This window comes from Platalea leucorodia, assembly GCF_965183815.1.
Source record: "Platalea leucorodia genome assembly, chromosome: 4".
Lineage (NCBI taxonomy): Eukaryota > Metazoa > Chordata > Aves > Pelecaniformes > Threskiornithidae > Platalea > Platalea leucorodia.
Window position 1 is genome coordinate 14,716,186 of NC_138826.1, and position 16,620 is coordinate 14,732,805.

Below are 16,620 nucleotides of genomic sequence, written 5' to 3' on the forward strand. Positions count from 1 at the left end.
CAAAGATTTGCTCAGACTCAGCGTGACTGGCCTCACAGAATGAAGTGGCACATGAAGATGTTTAATACAGCGTATGGCTTTCCATAGTCCATGTTTCTGTGCACTTCCAATTAATTTATTATTGTAGATGTTATGTACCCATTTGGAATCTCCCTCTGTTCATATTTAAAATTTGATTGTATTGTTAAATCACTGAGAACGTCAGGGTTTTTGGGGAGGGTTTTTCACTGACTAGCCTAGCTTTGATGTACTTGCCAAACATCTGTGTGCTTTCTATATATTTTCCCCTTGCCTTCAGAAAAAGGATGGTTGCGTTTATTTGTGGATGAAATACTTTGCTAGGAATGGCTGTAAATCTGAAGAGCTGAAAATTGTCAAGTGAACTCATAGACAATAGTAACAGAGAATAAGGAATTAAGCCTGGTATGCAGTCTGGAAAAATTAGAATTCTTCAGACTTTTTTTTTTTTTTCTGGCATGGGGATATCTAGAAATTGGAAATCCACCAAAGCTTCTGATTTGGAAACTTGAAACCACTGCAAAGTGTGAACGTTGTGGCGAGACTAGCATAAGGAGGACTGGAAGGTGCTGGAGTTCTTGTTGGCCCAGGCTGTGCTGCATGGGCAAGAGCTCACTGCTGCTAGAGATGTCTCTTCTCTTCCTAAGTCTTCTGGTGCCTCATCATATAACCTCTGATTTATTTGAGCAGTGATGTTACTAGTACTTACAAATGTTAAACTGGACATTCATGTTGTACAGTTGAAAGTTTTACTGATAGATCTATTAAAAAGCCATAGCGTATAAACCCAAAAGAGAAGCCTGGTGCACTTGGTTTGATTTTGGCCCTTAAACTCTGATTCAATGTAAATTTTCATACTTTCTTGATGGGCCGGTTATAAAGTGGTTAAAAGAATGCTGATATTTAATGAAATGATTAATAAGGGAACTCCATATTCTATTTTTTTATGATTTTCTCATTAGGTGATACCATCACTGTAATGGCAGTTTCTAATATCTCTGTTTCCTTTTAAAAAGAATTTTAAAACCACAAAAAAGCCCTTGAGAAATGGGGCTATTTGCAGCCCTGTGTCTCTGGAGGATACAGACTCTGTAGAGGGGTACTGTGTCTGGAGTGGCAACAGCTTGATTCCAGATTCACAACATGATTGAAGTACTGGACTTTGAGGTAGGACCTTGACATGGACATACAGTTGTATCTGTAGATCTAAGTAAACTCCTCAAGACGCTTGTGACACTGATGACCAAGGGCTTCCTTTGCTTGCAGCTGGCTTTCTCTAAATCCAGCCTCTTATGGAGCATTTCATTGTGATTCAGAGTAAGGATGCTTTTGGCATGTTTTCCACATTGAGATTTAGATAATCTGAGTGAGACTATCAGCCCTTCAGGGGTGTTTCACAAGTCTCATTCCCAGGGATCTCCATCTGCCAGCTAGGGGAGCTGCTGGAAGTGCTCTATCAGTGCTCCAGAGATGAGCGTCACTGGTGCCTGCAGCAGTGCTCAAGAGGCATCGGCTCAGCCAAGGAATGTGCCCTTAATATAGCCGGGGTGCCCCAGATGTATTTCATGTATCGGTAAAAAGAAGAGCTGTCTAATCTGCCACGAGTCTCTCCAGCCACGCATGTGTTTGGCTTGGACGCCGTCATCCCCGCTCTCAGAGCCGGAGTGTGTGTTGGCAGCAGGGAATCGTTGTCGCAGAGTAATTCCGAGCACGGAGGAGTCAAACCAAAGTTCATTTTGTTCTTTTTCTTCAAACTTACAGCTTGCTTGAGCAGGCAGGGGGTGCGTCAGCTGCTTTTCTTTTTGGTGGTTCTTTTTTAATCAATACCTAATCTCTGTTGTAAAAAGTCTTTTGCTATATCTGAATGAAATGTCATGCTCCTGAGACTCCTGGCTCTGGTTAAAGACAGACATCTTGCTTGCAAAGTAGGGCTTTCTGTTGATCTCATTTTAAATGGTATACCTACAGGCACAGAAACGATGATCTGGGATCACACTTTGCTCACTCTTCTGCCTATTTATTTCTGTCTCAAAAACAAATAAAAATCACTGAAGTAGTCTGTCCTAGCAATCCTTCTCAGAAGCTAAAGGCCAAAAATAGTATTAAGACTCAGTGCAGCTTAACTGTGCCATTATGAGATGTATAGCCTAAGGTATGCTAGCAGTGTTTGAAGGCAGGGCTGTCGGTATCCTTTATTCTCAACTTCTGTTGCTGCTTGCTAACTTTGCAACCAGATAGGATTACCAGCATTTCATCAAAGGAACGATGGCTTTAAGCAGCAGATGAGAAATCCTCTGAACTCCAACCTGAAACCAGTCCCTGACCTTAGCCCAATGTTTGGGGTAGGTAGGTAAACTATATTTTAAATTTCTTTATATATTTGGGCTGGAAGTGGGTTTTGTAACTTCTTCCTAAACCAAAAAGGCTTCATCTTGCTTTCCCCCCCCCCCCCCTACTTGCTATGCAATACCTGTACCCCTTGCGCACCCTCATTTAGCTTGGAGAGGAAGGAAATGCAGCATTCTCACTTTGCTGTATTGAAACCTTTGTAGCTAATTTCTAGGACCTCATCTGGAGAAGCTGCTCTGCTTTGCTGGCTCTGGCTCAGGCTTTGAAAACTAAGCTGTGAATAAATAAGCATAGGCTTATCCAAAGGCCTGAGACATAGTTGGAAAGAAAAAGCAAGAGCAAGCGAAGCTAGAAATGACAGAGCAAAGCTGTGATGAGTTAAAGGCCTAACGGCATTGCGGTACAGGCATGGCCTTCAGCAAAGGAACAAGTGGCTCATTGCAGATGGGGTTTTTATCTCTTAAAGATGTTGCTCACTCCTTGGCTCTGCTCCTCAGCTGAGCAAACTGCTTAAGCCTACACTTGTCTAGAACATGCAGTCTGAGGGTATTTCACTGTTTTCCTGCTAAATACTTTTACTGCATAGGAGACTACAGCCTACTCAGGTAATCCAGGTCAAAAAAAAGTTTCTTACTTTTATAAATAAATAAATTGTAGTGTGAACCTTCTCACAATTGTAAAAATACAGGTGGAAATGGCATGAAAGATTACTAACTCCATTCTTTCATGGTGGGGAGGAAGCAGCGATGGCAAGCACCAGGGCTGCCTCTGGACAGGCCAGAAATGGAGAGATGGCATCTCCTCTGCTTGAAGATAGATTCAGCCTCCTCCAACTCCCATGTTGTAGGGGGCTGCCCTGCTGAGGGAGAGGCAAAAGAGGTAAGAAAGAGAAGTCAACTTGTTAATGGTTTTGTCCATCCTATTTTCTATGGAAAAGAGATACCAGGAAGAAAAGGGTGGTGGGGTGGTGGGGTGGTTTCTGCATTTTCTGGGAAAGCAGCAGGGAGAGAGGCAGTTCCTGGAAGTAAGTCGTAGCCATGCTGACATCTGTAAGTCACATCAGCAAATGCGTCAAACATCATATTGAAATACGAGGTTACTCTAATGAGTATTGTCTTCTCTTTAGAGATCAGGACTTAAAAGAAACAAACATGAGAAAAATTGACTAATTGCTTCTTGGAGTAGGAAGGTGGAGAGGTGTTCTTGAGATCCTCTCCATCTCTCACACCTCATTCATTGCATCCGAGTACAAGCAGATCGCATTCTCTCGTAGGGTTAGATATTCTCAGGCTTTAGAAGGTGCAACATGAAAATACAGATTTGCATTTCACTCAAACTAGAAAAATTGTCATGAAGTTAAACCATGCTCTGAAATTTCAGTGGTTGTGATGCTCAAGGCTTTGGCTTGGTCCCTCTGACTTCACTTGCTGATGTGATAGGCTGATGGAAATATCTGAGACGTTGTCTGGATCATGCTTGAGTTTTTCTGGGACTCCTGGACGGTGTTGCCAAGGTACATGTAGAAGCTGAAATGGCAGGGAAAATTGGAAAAACAAAATTAAAATCTAACTAGACAAATGTTGCAATGTTGAATCGTTCCTCCTTCCTGTCACCTAAATCTTCACCAAGCATCTTGGGACGCAGGTTAAATGTCTGTATGATAATTCCTCCGATACTTGTGGCTGGTGCCTGTGTTTCTGGAGTAGCCTCCATACTGTTACTTCAGCTATGGAATAAAGCTGTGTTCCTTAGAATGAGTAGTCTGGTAAAGGTTATTAGGCACAGTGTTGGTGAGTCGGGTGATATGGCATTAATGGCCTGTGAGATGCAAGAGGGCAGACCAGATGTCAAATATCCTTTGAATCTTCATTTTCCTTCAGCTTCAAGTGTGGACTAGCAAGTAGGGACATAGGTTAGAGTTGAGATGGTACATGTTGGCAGATGACCAAAAAATCTAACCTTTTGTAGGACAGAGAATTAAGCCCTTAATTTTAGCACCATGTAAAGCTGACTTCCAAATTTTATTAAACCAGTTCCACTTACTGTTTGGCATCTGGATGAACTTGTTCATTAGCAGGGCAGATAGGGAAGACTTTTTTTAAGAAATAAAATTAACAAGTTAATACTGCATAATTAATACTAATAATTACCATGAACTACTACAAGTATAGTGTGACCATTACCAAAACAAGTACAGCAAAAAGCTTGTTTTGTGCTCCCAGCCCATGCTATGTGTGTTGGTACCAGGCAACCCCGCTGACTTATTAGCCACTGGTGACAAATACATCAGGCGAGGAAGGCGTGATCTTCATGAAAATGGCCTGTAAGCACAAAAGAGCTGTGCTGTATCTTATCATGGGGTCAAGGAACATCAGGAGGCAGTTTTGAACATTCAGGAAGTGTCAGTTACTAGCCAGAAGCTTGACCAAGAAATTGCTTGTGTGCAATTGGAGGTGGCTCCCCTCGTGCCTGGAGTGTTGAGGGTCTCTGCATAAGTTAGAAGGGGAGTTGGAAGTGATGTCCGTCCTTCCCAAAGAACATGTGGTCTTGGTTGCCTTCTGCAGGCTGCATTGCATGATGTTTTGCTGAGCTGGAGTCTGAGAATTTGGGGGGGTGGGGGGTGTATTGAAGAGCCCATGCAAACAAGGGGTGTGGGGGGTAGATCTCCCTGAAATGTAATGGGAAATCCCCTTCCCTAGTAGGGATTTAGCAGCTACAGGACTATGTGCTTTCTACCCAGGTTGGGTTCTTTCCACTTCGTAATCCTGGCCCACAGCCCTTGTGAAGGAAGCATACCAAGGAAACTTCAATTCATTAGTCATCCTAAAATGTGCTAGTAGTCCAACTGCTCTTGCTGGAGGTGCACTGTTGCATATACTTCACATTAGTATGTCAGTGAACTCCAACTTATCCTGACAAATGTGCACACATAGTCACTAAATGGGATGTTTTGGAAAAAAATTTCAGGCCATATAAGCTTTTGTTAAACCATAGCATTCCAACATTGTAATTAGTATGGCAGCTAACAGACCTATCCAAAGACTTATTTACTATCCAGGCTGTTTTACATTGCAAGAGCCATGCTTCTGTGATCTCTGTTTTTTATGGCAGTGCCTAAGGCCCAGCTGGGATCAGGGTCCTGTTGTGCTAGACATTTAGGCCTTGTCTCCAGAGAATGGAAGTCTACATAAGGGACAGACAAAGGAAACACTGTTCAAATTTGGGTGGTGGGGGAGGGGAAGGGAAGTAACTAAGACTGGGAAATTGGGGAGGGAAAAACTCCTCCCACGAAAAGAATTGGTCTGGTTCTCAGTTCTCTTACAGAGAACTCCCCAAAGCTAGGCCAGCTCCCCAGCAGCCACACCATCCTCTTCCTCAGCTTGCAGTGAATGTGCAGCCTCTGTGCTCCATCACTGACCTTTCCCAAAATAAGAAGGGGAAATCAATGCATTTTGGGGGAAGGAGGGAAAAAAGAAGGCAGGGGGAGGAAGGCCGTCAATCTGCTAAGAGTGAGATCCTGAAAAGTACATGGTTGCAGAATGCATGAACTCAAGGTTTTCTATGATGGTAGCATCAGAGTGATCGGGGAATAGCTGTTGCCTGTGCAAAGAACGGAGCTACGTGGAAAGTATAGCGCTTGCAGCAGAGTCTGGCCAGGGGTAGTTACAGGCAGTCCAGCGTGTCCTCTTTTGGTTGCCTTGTATTGGGGAGAGGGAAGGGTTTAATCTTGCATGCACTCATAGGGTAAGCTTAAGTGATTCCCTGTTGAAAAGATAAACACTACGCCTCTATATCATCTGTCTAACAGGTTTAGGTAATCCCTTACTGTGCTGCTTATTTATTTTAAATGGTGCTGTATTGTATAATGCATGTGTGTTTGCAATGGAGGGTCTGCAAATCTCAGCTTTTTGCCCAAGGACAGCATTACTCTTGCCCTTGTTTCATGGTTGATTTATTCCTAATGGAAAGGAATAAGCCTCACAATGATATATTTGTCTTGACTCAGCTCTATGAATTGCATGGAGATTGACAGCTCCTCTGTATCTCACATCATTAATTTGCCTTGCTAACCTTTATTTAGTGTCAGAAGATCAGCCTCACATATTATTGCCAGCAAATCTGTGCTTAGTGCCTGCTCTGGCTTTGTTTGATTAAGCTTGAAGAGACAGAAAGGAGAGTCAGAAAATGAAAATGTTTAAATATTGGGACTTTGACTCATTGCACACTTAACGGTGCCTTTTTGGAGGCAGACCGGCAACTGAGGCTGCCGGCAACCCAGTCTTTCTTTTGTCTCTTTTACTACCACGTAGGAAAAACCTGCAAAGATGCTTGAGAAAAGTGTGTAGCCTTCTTATCCAGAGGCTAGGCCAGAATGAGTAGAAACAAATGCTTAGTTACCCAGCTGTGTGCAGAGTAGTTTCTGCAACATAAGAGGTGCTTTTTTTGCCAAGGGGGGAAAACAGGCATCTCACCAGAGGTTTTTGCCCCAGTAGCTTTCCTATATTCACCTTCTCCTCTTACGCTGCTGATGCACCTTTTTGTTAGAGCTGATGGAACCAGATACCCCAGTAACTCCTGCTTGCTTTTTGGAAGTCTACGTGGATGAGCTCAGGTGTCACCTTCTGAAAGGTGAATGTCCCCTTCTGTTTCCACCTGCACAGGCTGTTCTCATTGTCTAGGTCTTCATGACAGATAAAGATAAAAGGCACATCTTTTTCCCCATTTTTTTTCTTCTTTTGGTTTTCCATAATCTGCTCAAAATGGGGCCAGTTCAGCTTCCTGCTGAACAAAATACAGTAACAAGTCTAAGCTTCTAAATTTTAGAGAAGCCTGGAAAAACCCTTCAGAAAATACTGAATTGGGTTTGCAATCTCTTCTGGGGAGTGTCAGTAATACTACTTGCCCATGTATGTCCTTGTTCAGTCCAATGTAGTTCATTAATTGGCAGCCTGCTAATGCACGGGCTGCTCTTGTAGCCTGCTATTCATCACTCTGGTACTCATTTCCGAAGCTGTCATTTCCTGCAGCCTTGCGCAGGCAGCTCTTTGAGGCTCAGCTCCCGGGGTCACTGCAGAAACACGGCTTGAATGGAGCTCAGGAGAAAAGCAATGAAGCGGTGTCGGAGGGAGAGCAGAGCGTTCGGTTTGGCTTACATCAGTATTTGCGATAACGTACCATCTGGGCTACAATCTTGCCAGATCCAGCTAATAAATAGAGCTGGACAGAAGTTGTATTTGGACAGCAGAGCTTCAAGGAACAGCCAGGATATGGAAATGGCAATTTGTGAGAGGGTTGTCCGGTGCTGCTCTGCACACTGTGCTGGGCACCGGCAAACTGAGGTGCCTCCATTCCTTCAGCAGGACTATTGTGGTTCCAAAGGATCCCATAAAAGCTGTTTGTAAAAGGCAGCGGTTTTAATCTGGTGACTCAGCTGTGCTTCAGACTGAACTAAGATCATTGTTTGGTTGCTTTATCCTCTGATTTCTGCTGGATATAGTATAGCCTTTGTTCCTTGCTTCAAGCTCTTGTCCAGTGTTGCTCTGTTCTGTCCTGAGATAACCAAAGTCTGCCTCAGAGGTGGCAGATGTATTTTTGACTGAAATATGGGATTCCTGTATGATTTTTGACTCTAGCACCCGGAGTGCTGTTTGGTACTCTGCTAGGATTGTTCCTAGTCCACAGTCTCCTCTTCCTGATTCTGTGTGGTTTCAAGGATTTCCCATTCCTAGTAAGCAACTGACACCACATTCTCAATAGACTTCAGAATAAGAAATTAAAACAAAAGTGACTTTTGTCAATCTGTGCAGGAAGTAAATATTGGCTATTCTCTGCTGCCTGCGAAGGCTGTTTCCTATCATCTGGGGCTGGGGGTCTGTAACTTTTTCAAACCACTAGGAAGTAATTTGTAATCTTTGGACAAGATTACTATGAGGCCCATTTGAAAGCTTATTCATGTTTTCCTATAGAAAGCTTGGACACAAAATGTGTTTGCTTTAAGATTAAGTCCTGTGAATGTAAAGGAAATTACTTGTGAGCTTGACTGTTGCACCCTGTTGGCTGATCACAGAAAACACACAACCCCACAACTGGTAATGACTAATAGAGAGTCTCCGTTGGCTCCTGGGGCTGAGCTCCCCATGCCCCGTGGGGCAGAAAGCCATCTGTGCATGCCTTTGCTGTAATCAGTTGTTCGTGGCTCTTGAAAATCTGCTGTAGGAGCTGGCTGTGCTGGCACGGCCTTTCTGAAGGCAGTGGGTTACTTGTCTGCTGCCACGGGCTGTGTTTGCCCACCTGATTTCTACATATTCTGCGCTGTGTGCTGGAGTCCTCCTCTATCCACGTCCCAGTAAACCCACTTATGATTGGGAGCTCTTGTAAATTATTGATTTATTTAAACATGATGCCTACAGTATCATTTTGGCAGGTTCATTAAAACCTCGGTTCTATAGATTTCAACCTTTAAATGATGGGCTGCTGGAGAGGAGGTGAGGGAACAGGCTTTAAGGGGGATGGAAGATGGATTTATTGCTTAACTTTCCTACTCGAGCTACATCTTCCTAACAGTAGAAACACTAAAGGAGGTATAGGACTGAAGTCCTTTTGGAAGTAGAAGATGAAAGGCTCTGGGCCGTAACTGAACATGGAGAAAGGAAAGTGCCCCCTGAACTTACATGATCAGGGAAGCTGTGCTGAAAGACAATAGCAGCAGTTGGTATCCTCACTGCTCAACTTATGGGACCTACTGAAGTAAAGAAAACTTTGGGGGAAGGGAAAGAAGAAAGGAGGATACTGTCCAGTACCACTTGTTGCCCACAGAGACTTAATGCACAACTTTTTATACTGGCTGTTAAGTCTGTGTGCCCTCTAGCAATCTTACCTTGCCTTGTGGTTACTAAAATCACAAAGGCTTCATCTTTGAAGCATGCATGTAAATCTATCACTTTCCAAGAGAAAAAAAGGTTGCAAGAAAAGCTGAAAATTGATATGTAGTACAACCAGAACTTGAGGTCAGACAGGAAATCCTGTTTCCAAGCAGATCAGATAAAAAAAGGAAAATCTGTGATCAGTAGACAGGTATTTTCTGTAATAACTGAGTTGGTACTGTGGGTTGGATGGCAGGACCACGTTGGCCAGTATACCAGTGCAAGTCAGTGAAAGCCACTGGGCTATGGGTGGACCTTGTTTTACTCTGATTACTGTACAGTACTCAGCATTCACAGGCTAGCAGCTGCAGCCAGGCTGCTTGCACAATATAGTATGGCCACCTAAAGATAGCTTTGTTCCTTGTCGTGATTGATGAGATATTTCCTCTGAGTAAAGCACTCCCTCTCTTAGTTTCTTTTGTTCCTATAATAAAGACTGTGAGCTGCAAACATGTTGGGCTACGTGGAATGCAGCTCACATTGCACAGACAGTTTCACCATTAGGTGTTCTTGAAATCAAGTAAAGCAGGAAGGGAAAAATTATTTTAAATTTGTTTTTAGAAGGCATTAGGATGTTTGAGACCTGGCAAACCTTTTTTTGCAACTGCTTGGGTGCTGACTGGCCTGTAGAACCGGCTGACTTCATTGCTTTGTGGATCCCCTAATTTCAGTGGTCTGGGGATGCTGGCCAACACCTTGGGTATGTTGGCTCTGTGCGGTTTGGAGTTGGCCATGGGCAGGCTTAGCAAGTGGTGCTTTCCTCTGCTTCTGTCTTGGGGAGCCCGGGGTACTTGACAGTTTAGGGGAAGCTGGTGACCTGGAGTATGATGGGACTTGATCTGGGATTTACAGGCAATGTCCAGGACTCTTCCATAGCTGTTAATGTAATAGGTAGTGCATTTACTCTCTTGCTTTAAGGACACAACTAGTGTAACTTGTACTGGATTATATGATGGCTTTGTGGATGTACATGCTGATTCTTGAAAACGTGTTTGGCAGATTCCTTCATTCCAGCTGTGTCAATACACAAATCTGAGGTCCTTTTTTTTTTAAACAGGGAGGGGAAGCCCCTGGGTAACAACTGGGCCATAGCAAATAGCTGCAGATACAGCATGTGGAGTTTGTAACTATGAGTTTGTGTTATCAGAACCCAAAGATAAACTGTGTGCTTTGCTTAAACAACTCCCCCCACGCATATACACAAGTCACAACTGTAATAAGAGATAAATATATAAGTATTTTGCCAAATGTGTACCTCTGGAAGGCTTGTCACCTACTAGCTTATAAGATTTGAACAAATACAGTAATGTGGTATTTCCTAGTTGTCTAAAACTCTGAAAATCCATCATCTCCACTAGTGATGTAACCCATAAAGTATTAGAGCTGAGTTGTATATTATCCAGTTTTCTCTTTTCCCATGAACTTTTCCCATGTTCTGAACACTTCTACTTTTTCCAGAAGTTCGAGGAAACATGGTTCCAATCCCAGTAAAAGACTAGGGTAATACGTATTTGAATGCAGAGGTCAGGGTGTGAATTTCCACATATATACGTGTGTGTTGGTGCATATAATATGATGTGAAACCAATCCAAGCAAGCTAGATGTTTAAGCCAGAATCTGAGATGCACTTTGGGACTCTGTATCGAGCGCTTATGTACACACCTAGTCAGCTGCTTTTGGTCCAGGAAAAACCTGTGTGGCAGCAGTAACTAGGATATTTATTCACATGTTGTGGGCCCTCTGTGCCAGCCAGCTGTGCAACCATAGGAACTAGAGTACAGCAGCAAAGGGATATGATAACAGCACAGCTGAGAAGTCTCCATGTACCAACGCCACAAGATTAGTAGTAGAGGTGGAGGAAGACGACAGACTGGAAGCATTAGGATAGCAAATCCATAACCACATAGACTTGAAACAACTAGTTACCTTAATAGCCAGTCATTGCAGGAAAGAAATCTATTCTCTCCCTTATATGTTACAGCACCCAAGCTCTGGGATTCACTTCTATTTTCCTTGAACTCAGTAACACCGAAAGCAGTGCAAGGAATGCAATTCCCTGTGCTGCTGCTGAGTCCTAAGCATTTGCAATTACTATCAAATATCGGTGTAGAACAGCAAACTGTTGTTTCAGCTCTTGGCCTTTTGTTCCAACTTTTAGCTTCATAAGGCGAAGTGCTGTTCTGTTAATAGCCAAAAAATGATATCAACAGAGTCCAGCCTTTCAGAAGTCCCCACCTCCTGCTCCCCATCTTCCCTCTCACCTCAGGAAGCCCTCAGGTGTTGTTTCCATCACCAAATCAAGCAAAAACTGCTGCAGCCTGTACTCTGATGAGAACACAACTCGGCTTTCAGACCATCCTCCCTAAGGAGGGAAAGAAAAGCGTTTGTGGGGCACGCCATGTGTGCTTTGGGTTGTCAGGGTTCCTGAGTGATGTTCTTAAGGTTGGGTTGCTATTATGTTTTTGTAGGGACTCCTGTAAATTTTAGTTGAATGCTGTGAACCTGTGCTGTGGATATTCATTGTCTTCAAGTAGGATGTCTGCTACAAGCACATCTGTCTTCCTCGAGCATGTCTTTGTTTCAGCCCCACTTCCATCTTTAAAATGAGGCAAACATTGGTTCGTGGTTGAGTGGTAGCTGCAGTGAAGTCTGCAGTGCACACAGGCTGGGAAACATTATGTGTTTAGAGATGAAAGCTGCCTTTAATATTTCACCAACTTGAATAATTCATCCTGAGACGACAGCCTTAGTCTGCTGTGCAATGACTCACGCACAGACTTCTGTACCCCAAACCATAGTCAGCTCCATGCTAGGAAGACCTCTTGCATGTATCTCCATATTTAAAAGAAAGATGCCTCTTCTGTGAATCGTAAGGACAAAATGCTCAGAAATCGGGCACTGGCCTTCATATGAATTCAATGCTTTCAACCCAGTGCCTTTGCCAAGTGTGTGGGACTGCAGGAGCCTGTTACAGAGAGCAGAGCCAGCATGTACAGTGATAGCGTCTAACAGCATACGGACACTGTAGTGAATTTTTAGGAAGTGGGTGTGAGAATATGCTTACTGCAGAAAATCCCTCTTGCAAAATGCCGCTTCTGGTGCCTTTATATTTCTGCTTCTGCATATTCTTTGGAGGTCTGTCCGAGGCAATTATGACTGACTTCCCTATGTGTATCAAATATACATGTACTGTGTGGGAAGAGCTCTAGAGGGATGGAAAAACCAAGCACCTTCATCTGCGCAGCAATACTCTTACCTTAGCCGTTTTTTAATGAAGCAGATCACATCTCTGAAGGAAACTAATCAGCTGTTGGCACAAAAAGGTCTGTGTGCCAGGTCTGGAAGTGACCTGAGTGCATCTAGTACTGCTCTGTAGGACAATTTAAGTTGTTGGATCAAAAAAAACCCTCAAGAGAGAGAGTTCCAAGGTAGAAGGACTTAAAAAGGGAGCAGGTCTCTGAAGCCCAAAGAGCACATGTCAAATGTACCAGACTGCTGCTTGAGTGGGCTTTTTCCAAGACTCTTGAGAGGTGGAGTGTTATTTAAGTATTTGTTTAGAAGAATGTCTAATCCACTCCTGCAGGAGAGATTCCCATTCCCTTTTACAGTGTTGCTATCCTTCTTGTTTACTTTAGTTAAGGTCATAAACCGACAATCGAAGTCTACAGAGAAATTAATGGCTGAGGGGAGAATTAGAAACTAATGTTCAGCATGATCCTTGCAATTTTTTTAAGTGATTTGTAGCACCTTATGATTAGGCAGACTTCAACAGGAACAGCTAGTTTTCCTGTTGGTGTGGAGAAAGGGACAATATTGGAAGCATGGATGGGTGAGGATGCATGTAAACATAAGCAAAACTAGCATAAAAGATAGGCCTTTAACTATGTTCTAGTAGTTTCCCATGGTGTGGGTTGTGGATAACACGTGCTTAATTTTGTTGCTTTTTTTAAAGCCTTTTGGGGAGAGGACTGGGGATAGAATTAAAAGCAAGAACATGATTTTTAGAATCAAAGTATTTTTGTCATTTATTCACTCTCCAGTGTGACCAATCTATTTTGCAATCATCATGCCGTGTGTATGTATGTGTGGCAAGTGGAACCTTTCATCTCTCGGTAACTGTTATCGCTCCATGCTGAAAATGCCTGAGAGTTATCAGAGCCTAGATGGACTCTGTGAGTTAGAGACATCTTGGCTATTGCAGCTAGGGATGCTGACAGATACCAACTAAAGGGTCAACATATGTGGGGAGAAAATTGCACTCCTAACTTAAAAATTCATATTCTTGGATTAGTATTAAGGCAGGGTTTGGAGTAATGTAGCAAAGCTCGAGCTGATCTTGGTCTGGGCACAGTGGCTACAACTCCCTGTGTGCCTTCTGTGAGGCTCAACCTCCCTTTGAAAACCCATCGGGGATGAGTGCTGATGACTCTCGGTCTAGACATCCATGCCACATCAGCTTTAGAGTTGCGTTTTGATGCCTGAGAGATAGGGGCAGCTGTAAGGGTTAACTCAAGCTGTAAAGCACTGCCTAATTTTTACAGATGGTGTGAATGCTAGATCGAACCTCAGACTGGCTTGGCAGTGCACAGAGATAACTTTACATAATTCCCTGCAGATGTTGCTGCAGAATGGTTTTAATAATGAATTGTGAAGTTGAGCTCAACTCCAGCATAGAGGGAGGACTCAAAATAAATGCGATGTTTTGTTCTGTGTTTCAAAAGCAAGTTTTCTAATAATGTTTCTGTGATGCTCTGGGTTGGGAAAGATGGCAGGGGAGGGGACAAGAGATAGTTTGCGCCACTATAGCCCTGATTTTCTGCAAACAAAGGCCAATCTGGCTAATGTGTCTGCAAATCATGAACGCCCGTGAACCTGGGGGTGGGCGGGAGGGGGTGGTGGGACCAAATGGCAGCTGCCCTAATGCTTCTAATGAGGGGATGGTGCAGAGCAAGTACTTCATGATCAACTGGGCAGAGTTCTGCAGTTCGTGGCTGTCATGCATGGACTGCATTGTGGAACTTGTCTGCACATCAGCCATTTTCTGCTAGGAGTCTGTCAATTCTTGCACTATGCTGTAATTTCCTTTCTGTAGGGTTATGGCTTAGATGTGCCATCGTAATTCAGATTTTCGCCTCATAAGGAGTGAGCTGCCTCCGCAATGTCTGCTCAGCCACTTGTAGACCTTGCACATCTTGCTGTGAGCAACTGTTTTTGACTTCTCTGCTGCTGGGAGGTGCTGCTGGAAGCTTCTCGGGCTTCTCAGTTGTTCAGTCTGTTTAAGTAAAGCATAATTTTTTTCTGTGGACATGCTATTCCAGTGAGCTGCATTAAAGCCTTTCTTTTGTCCTTCTGAGAAGCAAGCTCAAAATGGGAGAAGAGAATTTCAGAGCGGCGCTGGTTTTCTCTGATCCTGGACAGATGCTGCTGATTTCTTGGTAGTTACAGAGGTTTCTCGTTTGTAATTTACCCTTGCACATAGATCATAAAGGAAATCGTTAGAAAGAAATAATAATTTTCATGAGCTCTGTGGCAATTAGGAGCTTTAATCTTAGTGTCGGCATGAAGAATCAAAGCAGCTTAAAACCTCACTTAGACTGTTGCATGCTCTGTCTGCACGTTGCAATGGATTTGGCTGAGTTACTTGACTGTAACCTACCTCAAATGTGACTTGACCTCCAACTGGTGTGTGGGAGCCTGTTCGTAAGATCAGTGGAGCCATGAGGTCTCCCCGCCAAGGCCTTTCAGGGGCTGGGAATGGCAGTAAGGAGGCACAGTGATATGGGGGGAGGCATGTGCATGCATGCCCAGGCGTGGGGGTGAGGGCTTGTCTTTTAGTAGGGAAGCCTGTTTAGATGGATGGAGGTTCAGCTACCCTATGGCCCCAAACACAAGACCTTAAACTCGGCTCCGAAGCCACAATGCAACTCAGTGAGCCAAACCAGAGGAGCTGTATTGTGAAATGGGCTAGCACTGGGTTGGCGTCAAGGCTGTGCAATCCAGCCCTCCAAAGACGATTTTACCATGGTTTGAATTTGGACCAAGCGAACATTTTAAGTGTAAGCAAGTCCTTTTTGTGCAATTGTGTTTAATTTCTTTCTGAGGAAGAGTTTACATAAATTATTCTGATCTAATTGATATCAGCTGAAAGCCAGCTTCTGACATTTTGTGCCTAATTATAAGTGTATGTTAAACTGTGTTTGCTACCCATGTCGATGCGTTACTAGTAAAATAAGGAACAACCATGAAGATGTGTTTTTGAAACAGTCTGGCAGATCCTGCGTGTTCGCTGCTGTGGGCTTCGTGGCAGGAGAATCCACCTCCTGCTGAGGAGGAATAACTAAATTTAAACTTTCCAACCATGAGCCTTGTGAAGCAAACTTTCCAAACCTCTGCTGGGCCAGAAAGTCGAAAGCCATGTCTGAGTTTTGAGAGTAAATAAATAGAGCAGCTGTGTGGTGGCGAGTGAGGGGTTTGTTGCTTGGGGCACATTGTCTGCCTGCTGCAGGCCCCAGGGAGGAAAATGAGGGTTTAGCTACTGTCCTCTGATAAAGTCTTCCGTGACAAAATTTGGAACAAACTTGGGTGACTTTTAGCATGAACACTTGAGCATTTTTTCAGTTGGTTTCTCTCTCTCTCTCTCTCTCTCTCTCTCTCTCTCTTTTTTTTTTTCCTTTTCTTTTTCTTTTCCTTTAAAGAAAGTTCCATGTTGCATGGCGGCAGAGCCCAGTGAAGCCTCCCTTCCCCTTGCCGGGCCCAGGGCTGCGGCCTCCCAGCTGTGGGAGGGCTGCATGGCCACCACACAAGCCTGGGCTTTGCCCCACCATAAATTTAACTAGGTTTTGTGCCCTGTCTATTTACAAACCAAGCTGGCTTGTTTCTGCCTTTGCTCATTACAGGCAGGCTTGGGAGTCTCCTGTGAAATTTGTTGGGTTTATGACAGCCATTAAAGTCTGTAAGCTGTTTTGAGGTGCAGGTACAGAAATAGCTATTTTTTTTTCAGCTCTCTTTGGGGAGGCTGAAAGGCTGGTGTTGAACAGTAGTTTGCATTGTCCTGACAAAGCAACTTGCATTTTTGGAGGAGACTGGGAAATTGTAGAAAGCAATAGAAATGGTTTACCTGCTTGGCTTTTCATCGTCCTGTATCTTAACCCTGACCTTACCTGCATGGAGCAGAATCTAAGTTGTGCTCGTATCTGAGAGCAGCAAGCTCTTGGGTGAGTGAGTCTACACCAAAACCAGTGGAGGATTCAATAAATCAGTGTAGCTAAGCAAGAAAAGAGACAAGGATAGTTATGGTTGGGATGCATTTAACCTGAAGATGGCTCACCTA

At 43.7% G+C, this 16,620-nt stretch overlaps 1 protein-coding gene across 2 annotated transcripts in view; it reads left to right on the plus strand.

Moving 5' to 3' along the window:
- The window catches only part of SH3PXD2A (SH3 and PX domains 2A), a gene marked incomplete at its 5' end in the record, with an annotated part of 263,482 nt that overhangs the window by 217,982 nt on the left and 28,880 nt on the right, over positions 1-16,620 (plus strand). The gene's annotated exons all lie outside the window — the stretch shown is intronic.